Here is a 10,274-nt window from a genome sequence, read left to right as displayed (position 1 = left end):
TTTTATTTATTTTTAATTTTGAAATGTCAGCCTTCAAGGGGGTCAGTTTCCTTTTCTTGCCATGGGTCCAAAGACAAGATTTTTCCTCTCTTTTGAACTTGTGGGTAAAACAACTTTTGTTTAGGAAAAAATACCTGAACTCTCCCCATTATTTCTTACAAAGCAGAGCATGCCACTGGCAGTCTCCATGAAACAGGTGGGCATAGTTTCTCACTATGCCTGGTCAGAAATGATAATTTAAGATATAGGAATCACAATAGAACATAAAAAACTGCAATGAATCAGAAGATTTGGGTTTGAGTTTTGACTGCTACAGAGGAGTTGGAGGTACTTAAGCAATCAATTTCCAAGGCCTCCCATTTCCTCTTAGGTGTGATGGTAATTCTAATCCCTCCCATATTTACACCAGAGGACTGCTGACAGGATCAAGTAAAATAAAAATGTGAAAGTACTTAATAGACCAATTTGTATATGTTACTATTTAGTATTTTCATCATAAATTGAAGGTGTTGGCACAATGTGTTTTCAGAATATCAAGTCATGAAAAGTATACATTTAAAGATAAAATATTAGTCATAAGCTAATAATAGACAAAAACACTGGAACATCAAGAAAAATTAATGTGGTAATAAACACTGAGGTGTGATTTTTGGCATTTATTCATATTTTTGTAATTTGTCTAGGTCTTTCTATAAATTATGTTTAGATTTACATCCCAGATTCTTGCCTTCTGACAAACAGCATTTTGTACTCACATTTTTTAAGTAGATCGACTTAAAAAAATTCATCAGGGGTGATGTCCAGGAGGCTCCAAAGTTTACTGTGAGATTTTCTTTCTTTTTTCTATTATAGCTCTGGACTCTGCTTTTTTTTTTTTTTTTTTTTTGGTCTTTTCTAGGGCCACACTTGCGGCATATGGAGGTTCCCAGGCTAGGGGTCCAATCGGAGCTGTAGCCATCGGCCTAGCCCAGAGCCACAGCAACTCGGGATCCGAGCCGCGTTTGTGGCCTCCACCACAGCACATGGCAATGCCGGATCATTAACCCACTGATCGAGGCCAGGGATCGAACCTGCAACCTCATGGTTCCTAGTCAGATTTGCTAACCACTGAGCCATGATGGGGAACTCCCTGGACTCTGCTTTTTAAAGTAAGATTCAAATATTCACTTTCCCTGGTTTCTTCTTCTTTTTTTTTTTTGGTCACACCTGAGATGCCAGCAAGATCTTTAACCCACTGCACAGGACTAAGGATGGAACCTGCATGCAGACAACACCAGATCTTTAACCCACTGTGCCACAGTGGGAACTCCAAAAGAACCTCTTGAGTCCTCCATCTGTTTGCTATCCTGTAGCACTTGGCCTTGTTAACACTCACATCCCTGAATCTGCCCTTTCATCAGTATCCTGAATGCTTTCCTCGCAATCATTTCTCTGTTTATGGTGAATCCTCAGCTCTTTCGCCCTCCAACCCTTTAACAGTTTTCAACATGTACTGCACCTTAGAATCACCTTTAGAACCTTGAAAAAACAAAAGACCTGAGAGATTCTCTGAGGAGGGACTTTAAGTGCGTGTATTTTTTTTTTTTTTTTTTTTTTTTTAAGCTCCCAAGTTCTCTAATTGGAAACCAAAGGGTAATTACACTGCAGGCATTCACAAATTTTTGTCTTTGGCCTTCATCTTGCAGTGCTGACTGCGCCCCAGCTAACTCATCTTTGCAGCAGCCTTAACCTCTGAAATAATAATTCCCCCTTCTCCTGTCCTGATCTGTCTGCTCTGCTCTAACTGCTGGGTCTCTCCATGTTCCTTTCCCCAAGTTTTCTTTTGTTTTATTTTACTTTCCTGGTTCTTTGGCTAGAGAAAGCAGGTTTTTTCATTTTTTGGGTTTCTTTCTTTTTTTTTTTTTTTTTTTTTTTTTGGTCTGAGCACAATGGCATTTCTGGCTTTTCCAAAGCCCAGTCTGGGATACATGAAGTAAAAAGAAAATCCAGAGAACCCTTGGCAGTGCTGTTCTTTAGGTCCCAAGATCTCTGGCTGGTCTACCCTCCCCTTGTCACCTCTCAGAGTCTTCTTGTGTTTGTTTTATGTGTAGCATCCAGAGTTTTTAGTTGCACTTAGTAGAAGGAATAGGAAAAAGTATATCTACCTCATCTTCCAGAATTAGAAGTCTAATGTAATATTTTATTATTTTATTGGCTACACCCATGGCACATGGAAGTTTCCTGTTCAGGGACTGAATCCCAGCTGTAGCTGTGACATATGCCACAGCTGCAGCAATGCCAGATCCTTTAACTCACTGAACTGGGTCAGGGATTGAACCCACGCCTCCACATTAACCCAAGCTGCCGCAGTCAGATTCTTAATCCACTGTGCCACAGCAGGGACTCCTAATATATTCTAATCCATTATAATATCACATCATAGAGTATTGTTGAGGACACCTTTGGAATCCATCCACCTAGCCACAGCTCCCTCCAAGTGCTGCGCCCCATCTCTCAGTTTGTAGGTTTTGCTGCTCCTCGAGCCTCTTCATTCTAAAATAGAGAAGAAAAAGCCTGAAAGTCTGTTTCCTGTCCTCTACCCTCCACCCCACCCCCTCATACACACCCATGGTATCACAGCCAATAATGACAAGTGCAGAGCTTCAAAAGACAATTCTATTGCCCAGAAATGGGACAAACTTGGATGTGCAATTGTCATTTAAGCTCCCAGCAGCATCAGGCTGTCTGGGACCTCTCCTGAATCCTATCATGTTTCTCCCACTCCCTTACCCGCTTCTCCTGGGAGCTTCTGCTTAATAAATCACTTGTACTAGAATGGTGTCTTCTTCTATAAGAACCTGACCTAAGACAGGTATTGAGATTACTTTGGCTATATTTTAGAAAGTGATGGCATACATTTATTATAAAGAAATGATGTTTTACTGTGCTAGAAATTATATCATTGTTAGTGACTGAAACATATGATGCAAATAAATTTTTGATGTTAAATACAGAGTTTTAAAAATTCTTTGGGGGAAAGTATCTAGCCAACAATTTTTGACAATCGCTTCTATAATACATACTGTCATAAGAACCTAGAGGCAGGAATAATTTATTCTAGGCAAGGGAGTACTACAAATCCAATTCAAGGGGATACCATTTCACTTAGGTCTTAAAGGCCAAGAGACAAGTTCACATGACAGAAAAATTCAAGAACAGCTCTTGCAGACAGAAGGAATGTGTAATATGATTGAGGCACAAAGAGCATGATGTAATCAGTGAGGGTGAATATTCCATTTAAGCTCAAATATATCACATGACATGAAAGGTTTTAGGCTGGTCGAAGTGGAGGTGGACCAGGGTTTCCTAAACATGGCTGTGCATCAGAATTCCCAGACTGGGACTGGTCAGGCGGGGCTGCTTTCTAAATTTTCCCAAGCCCTACTCTAGACCTCTCAAAGCCAGAATCTTCGATCTGGAGTCTGAAATTCTTTATTTTATTTTTTTCTTTCTCTCTGGGAATCTTTATTTTTTAAAACAATTCATCCAAATGATTCTGATGAAATTTAGAATCCACTGGTAATAGACTTACTCCTGAGGGTATTGAAGAGGAATTAAAGTTTTTTTTTAACAAAAAAGAAGTAACATAATCAGACATTGCAAGGTACCTACGTCATATATTTAGTGCATACATAACAGGATAGTAAGCAGGAACTTCCAACATATCAATTAGTTAAGTCACTGTCTTTATCTGTAAGTCTAAGGCAGCTGCCAGAAGGACAGCCTAGTGTACAGCTGTATAAGTTGAACCCTGTACAACTCCAGGAGGAAGAAATCATCCCCACAGATGACAATGCAAATGGCATTCCTTGAAGTTGTGCAGTGTACATTCTCAACAGTCCTACCAGAAGAGAATCTAGGGAAGATAGAATAGTCTCTGAATATCTGGAGCATTTCTTCTAACTTCATAAATAGAAAATGGAAATACCTGCCTGGAAGGTAGATAGAAAGAGAAGAGAAACAATTTAAAAAAAAAAAGCCCTAAATACAAAGACTTGTAGGAAAAGTGTGTATGGGCAAAGGATGACACGCTGTGGTGGAATAACTATGCATCTTGCTGTCTAAAAATCTCTCTAAAGGGCTCATAAGCCACTGACTTTCCTTTACTTGTTCAAACTGATCCCTGAGGGAACTATGTATTCCAAAGGTTCTATAAACTGAGCAAATGCGTCAGACTCTGGAAGAAAGGAGCTGCCTCCTAATTCATTTATCTAAGGTAAGAGAACTACTCAGACCCCTTAGGCCAGTAGAGAAAAGAGACCATGTGCTTCCAGGAGCCCAAGAAGACATTGCATCCCACTCACTCCTTTGCTTCCCTTAATAGATTATTCCACTTATACATTCAATCCACATGCCTAATCAATAATAACTGTAGCTTATATATTCAATCCACATGCCTGATCAATAATATTAATAACTGTAGCAGGGAAATTTAGTAATAATATAAAAGGTAACCTATTGAGAATTACCTCTGGTTTGTTTTTATTGTTGTTGAACTATCCAAAATGAAAGAAATTTTTTTCCTTCCCCCAGGATGGAGGCAGGCATGTATTCCTAAGTCATGGACTCTCCATTTCTCTAGTTAACTATCTTTGTGTTCTAAAACAGGGGAAAGAAAGTTGTCAAGTTTATTAAGAAATAGGGAGAGAAATTTAAAAACATGATTTTGGGAGTTCCCTGGTGGCTCACTGGGTTAAAGATCCAGTATTGTCACTGCTGTGGCATGGGTTTGATCCCTGGGCCCAGAACTTCCACATGCTGAAGGCTTGGCCAAAAGAAAAGAAAACACGGTTTTGTTTTTGAAATTTTAGGCCAGACATCATAAACTAGTGGCTGAGATATGGCCAAGCAGATGTGTTTTGTTTGGCCCACACAGAGAATATTTCTAATTAAAACAACATTTTAAACATGATTTTTTAAAAGTACATCTCCAGTTTTTCTTTAAAAATTGGAAGAGCTGAAAAAAAAAAAAAAAAAAAAGAAAGAGTTCCCGTTGTGGCTCAGTGGTTAACGAATCCGACTAGGAACCATGAAGTTGGTGGTTCGCTCCCTGGCCTTGCTCAGTGGGTTAAGGATCCAGTGTTGCTGTGAGCTGCGGTGTAGGGCGCAGACGCGGCTCGGATCCTGCGTTGCTGTGGCTCTGGTGTAGGTTGGCAGCTACAGCTCCGATTTGACCCCCTAGCCTGGGAACCTCCATAGGCCGTGGGTGCAGCCCTAGAAAAGACAAAAAGACAAAAAGACAAAAAAAAAAAAAAAAAAAAAAAAAAAATGGAACAGCTGGCTACACGGGGCCTGTGACAACACATAGTGGAGCAGAGTACTGGCTGCCCCTTTTGGATAAGACTTGTTTTCCCTGCTCACCATGGCCCATGGCTGCAGCACCCCCTACCAGCTCCCTGGTTCACCTGATGTAATTGTTCACACCTCAATGCCTGGTCCCTGTGGGCCCCAGTGTTGGCAACCCCTGGTTGGAAATTCAGGGGAGTTAAACTATAATGCTAGTATGTTATACAATATATAAGAGATAAGAGCAGGACTGACTATGGTTTTCAAAGGACACTGCAAAATGGACAGGCAGGGCCCCTTGTTAAAAATGCTTAAGAATTACAAAATGGTAGAGTTTCCCTGTGGCACAGCAGGTTAAAGATCCAGTTTTGTCACTGCAGAGCAACTCGGGTTGCTGCTGTGGTGCAGGTTCAGTTCCTGGTCCAGGGAGTCCCACATACTGTGAGCACAGCCAAAAAATAAAAATCCCAAATTAAATTAAAAAAAAATTACAAAATGGCAGCAATGGAGCATTAAAGTAAGTGCAGGGCACTTCCAATCAGAGGGACCTGTGCAACCACACATAATACCCATGAAGCCAGCCCTGGACTGGGGGCTTGATGCTTCTGGAGCTGAGGAGGGGAGTGGATGCTGAGGGTATAACCCTTCACCCCAATTAGGAAAGGGGCAGAGTGCTGCACGTTCTGTGATGTGCCTGCACTCGGCACCTGTCCACAAGTAGCACCCCTGTGGTGGCAGGACCATGGGTGGCTGATTGGGAGCCTGCAAGGTCAGCACTCACCACAGATGGTTTGGAAGTTAAGGCAAAGTCCTCAGTGGCTAAACTTAAACCGAGAGAAATGAAGCCTCCTTCAAAGCCACCTGATTTCAAATGAAAGCAAAAACAGTGATGAGCACTATGTTTTGAAAACAAGGGTTTTCCCCGTTTTTAGAGGAGTTGTGTAGTTTCCTAGCTTAAGTGCTGAGGAATCTTGAAAAATGGCTGCTGTTATCCTTCTGTGGTGGTGGCCCTCCAACAGGCTTTAACTGGCTTGGGATAAGGGGAGTAAATCCAGCCCTGCAGGATGTTTTATAATAAGGAATATTTTTTTTGGTTAAGACTTTTGGCCTTTAAATATGTGCTTTGACCCTCAAGCCCCTCCTTTTCCTGCTCTATCATGCTGTTCTTAACATGGAGACTTTTTCTTTCTTTTTCGTTCTTTTTGCTTTTTCTAGGGCCACTCCCTCGGCACATGGAGGTTCCCAGGCTAAGGGTCTAATCAGAGCTATAGCTGCTGGCCTACACCACAGCCACAGCAACACGGGATCTGAGCCTCGTCTGCGACCTACACCACAGCTCACAGCAACGCCAGATCCTTAACCCACTGAGCAAGGCCAGGGATCAAACCCGCAACTTCATGGTTGCTAGTAGGATTCATTAACCACTGAGCCACGACGGGAACTCCTCCATGGAGACTTTTCTTGATGCAAAAGAATTCTAATACACACACATGCTTATGTTCTTAAACTCAATAGCTCAGCGTCAGAGTTCCTGTTGTGGCCCAGTGGAAATGAATCTTCCTAGTATTCAGGAAGAATATGCTGTGGCTGTGGCATAGGTCAGAGGCTACAACTCCGATTTGACCCCTAGCCTGGGAAGCTCCATATGCTGTGGGTGCAACCCTAAAAAAAAAAAAAAAAAAAAAAGTTCGATGTCCCAGATTTGTATGCATTTGCTTTTTGCTGAGCATTATTTTTCTCAGCCTTTTTTCTTTTTGCCTCTAAAATGGTCCAGTTTAAATTTGAAATTTTATCCCATTTCACATATTACTGTTTATTTATTCAAATAGATTTTATTATTGACAGCAATTTTAGGTTAATAAAAAATTAAGAATACTGTGAGTTCTCATACACTTCCTCACTTCCCCCTTCTCTAGCACAGTTTCCCCTATTATTAATAATTTAAATTAGTGTGGCACTTTTGTTACAATTGAGGAGCCAAAATGTATACGGTATTATTATTATTTTTTTGTCTTTTTGCCTTTTCTTGAGCTGCTCCCTCGGCATATGGAGGTTCCCAGGCTAGGGGTCTAATCAGAGTTGTAGCTGCCAGCCTCCGCCACAGCCACAGCAATGCGGGATCCGAGCCACGTCTTCGACCCACACCATAGCTCATGGCAATGCCGGATCCTTAACCCACTGCACGAGGCCAGGGATCGAACCCACAACCTCATGGTTCCTAGTCGGATTCATTAACCACTGCACCACAACGGGAACGCCTGTATACAGTGTTATTAACTAAAATCTATAGTTCACACCTCTTCTCATCTCTAGTCTCTCCTTCTAAAACTGCCATTAGTCATAGACTGGACCTACTTTATCTATCTATTCTTCTCTCCTCAACCTTTTTATCCACCCCCACCCCTCCGCCTCATCTCTAGCTTTATGTGCTTCATTCTGTGTCTTCTATTCAGGTTATCATTCAGTTAACCCATTCCCTGTTTAGCTGTATCTAATCTATTGTCTAGCTGGCCCCTGAGCTTTATATTTCGGACTCTATTATTTACTATTGTATTATTTCTAGATGTTCTCTGGTTCATTTTCAAATCAGCAGCAGATTATTTAAATGCTCTATGAATTTCCTTTCCTTTCTATAACACTTTCCCAGATATTTCTATCAGTTACTAACGTAAACTTTTCATACATCTGAATATTACAGAAATCACCTACTTTCTTTAGCTATTCCAAAGATAACTGAAAAGAAAGTCCCTCCTCCAAATATAAGCCATGCAAGAGGAAAAGTAAAAGCCTTCTTAATGACAAAACTGTTTACTTGCCATTCATACATATATACAACTGCACGATGCCGTTACTATTTATTCATTTACTTAAAAAAATTGAGCACCTACAAGGTCAGTCACATAAAGATAAAACAAAGTCTCTATCCTCACAGAGCTTTCCTTCCAGTAACATTATTAAATACTGCTTGTTTTACGGACACTATTGTACACTTTCTAGGATCTTCTGTGCTTTTTTTGTCATTGTTGTTGCTTTTTAGGGCTTTACCCGAGGCATATGGAAGTTCCCAGGCTCGGGGTCAGCCTACACCACAGCTCACAGCAATGCCAGATCCTTGATCCACTGAGCGAGGCCAGGGATTGAACCTGCATCCTCATGGATACCAGTTGGGTTTATTTCTGCAGGGCCACAATGGCAACTCCTTTCTGTGCCCTTTAAATTCTACCTATCAATCAAGGCTCAGATCAAACATTGCCTCTTCTGAGAAGCTTTTCTGATATCGCATATCAGAATTAACTTCTTCCATCTCTGTTTTCCCAGAGCACTTTCCTATTGTTATCCTTTGTGATTCGCTTATATTTCTATAATCGTACATGACAAAAAGCAGCTTGACATACATTAATTGTACTCATATACATCCACCACCACCCTACTAAACTTTGAGTACTTGAAGGAGAAAGCCGTATCCCCATCATTTTTGTGTCTTCAATGCCTTGCACATTGTTGGTTTCTACCAAATATGTTGCCAACTATTTTAATTTATATCACCACACTGTACCTCACATCCCCAGGACTTATTTATTTTAAACTGGAAGTTTGTATCTTTGGATTCCCTTCTCCCACGACTTCCACCCCCACCCCCAGGCAACTTTTCTTGCCTCTGGAAACCACAAATCTGTTCTCTGTAGCTATGAACTTGATGGGGGGGGGGTCTGTTTTTAGATTCCACAAGTAAGTGAGATCACAGGGTATTTGTCTTTGTCTTATTTCACTTATTGTAGTCCTCAAGGTCCATCCACATTGTCTCAAATGGCAGGGTTTCATTCTTCTTGGTGGTTGAATGATATTCCTGTGTGGGGTGTGCATGTGTGTGTGTGTGTACATTTGTTGGTCCAAGAGACCTCGTTCCTTGGCATTTAGAAACTATATTCTGAACCCTAGGTGTGTTCAAGACAGTAAGGTGCTGTTTTTTTTTTTAACAATTATGGAAGGATTCATCAGTGTAGAATAATCAGTTCCTAAGCGATCATTATTCAAAGGTTGGATATAGCAGTTTACATCATCCACGAGATGTGTTGACAGAAATGACATCTAAAACTGTCTACTAAGTTCACCTCTCTGTGATGTAGCAGCAGGAATGTTCATATCAATATGTGGAAATGCTGTCTCATTATATTCATTTAGTGAATTCCTTTGTTCTTTAGCTTTTCATGACTTAATATCACCCCCATCTATGTTACAGAATACAGTAAGATTTAAATAAGCTGTTCCTAGCTCCTTGGAGAAAATAACTATGCAGAGATCAAGAAATTCTAGCTAATTTCATTTTATTTAACAATTGTCAATAACTGATTCAAACCTCCTATGAATCTTGCAGCTAATTTGTACTGATGCTTTGAAATGAGGCAAGAGCAATTTAGTAAGTCACATGAACTAACCAATGTTTCCCACAGCAACAGTCATATTATCAAATTGAAGTTTAGTTCATTAGTTCTACAAAGGAGAGGGTAAAGAAAAAAGAGAAAGAGAATGCCTGAATACACTGTCTAGATCTTTTACAAGTAACCACCAGGTGGCAGAGCACAACACACAGTGGACCTAGCAGAGTAGTTAGAGCATCATTTAAAACTGAGGTGGTGAGTGTGGCTTTGGTTTTTCTTCATAAACCAATTCCAGAATATTTTGATGTTTTTATTTTTTATTTTTACTTTTTTGGCTTCACCTGAGACATGAAAATTCCTGGGCCAGGGATCGAACCTGGGCCACAGCAGTGACCCAGAATGCTGCAGTGACAACACTGAGTCCTTAACCTTCTGTTCCACAAAGGAATTCCTGGTGTTTTTATTTTTAAGAAAAAATAGTATTAGGAAAAATAACTGCCACTTATTCTTCTAAAAAATGAAATCATAATATCAAATTATATTTTAGTCATTTGGTATTTTAATAACAAA

At 40.4% G+C, this 10,274-nt stretch overlaps 1 long non-coding RNA gene across 1 annotated transcript in view; it reads right to left on the bottom strand.

The window, feature by feature from the left end:
- The window catches only part of LOC102164080, a 60,272-nt gene that overhangs the window by 8,527 nt on the left and 41,471 nt on the right, over window positions 1–10,274 (bottom strand). Inside the window, exon 3 of the long non-coding RNA XR_297444.2 lies at window positions 2,440–2,532. This is a non-coding gene — a long non-coding RNA (uncharacterized LOC102164080). The remainder of the gene's footprint in view (window positions 1–2,439; window positions 2,533–10,274) is intronic.

This window comes from Sus scrofa, chromosome 6 (genome assembly GCF_000003025.6).
Source record: "Sus scrofa isolate TJ Tabasco breed Duroc chromosome 6, Sscrofa11.1, whole genome shotgun sequence".
NCBI classification, from domain to species: domain Eukaryota; kingdom Metazoa; phylum Chordata; class Mammalia; order Artiodactyla; family Suidae; genus Sus; species Sus scrofa.
The sequence above is the reverse complement of the archived record's forward strand: the minus strand, read 5'-3'. Positions and strand labels throughout refer to the sequence as shown.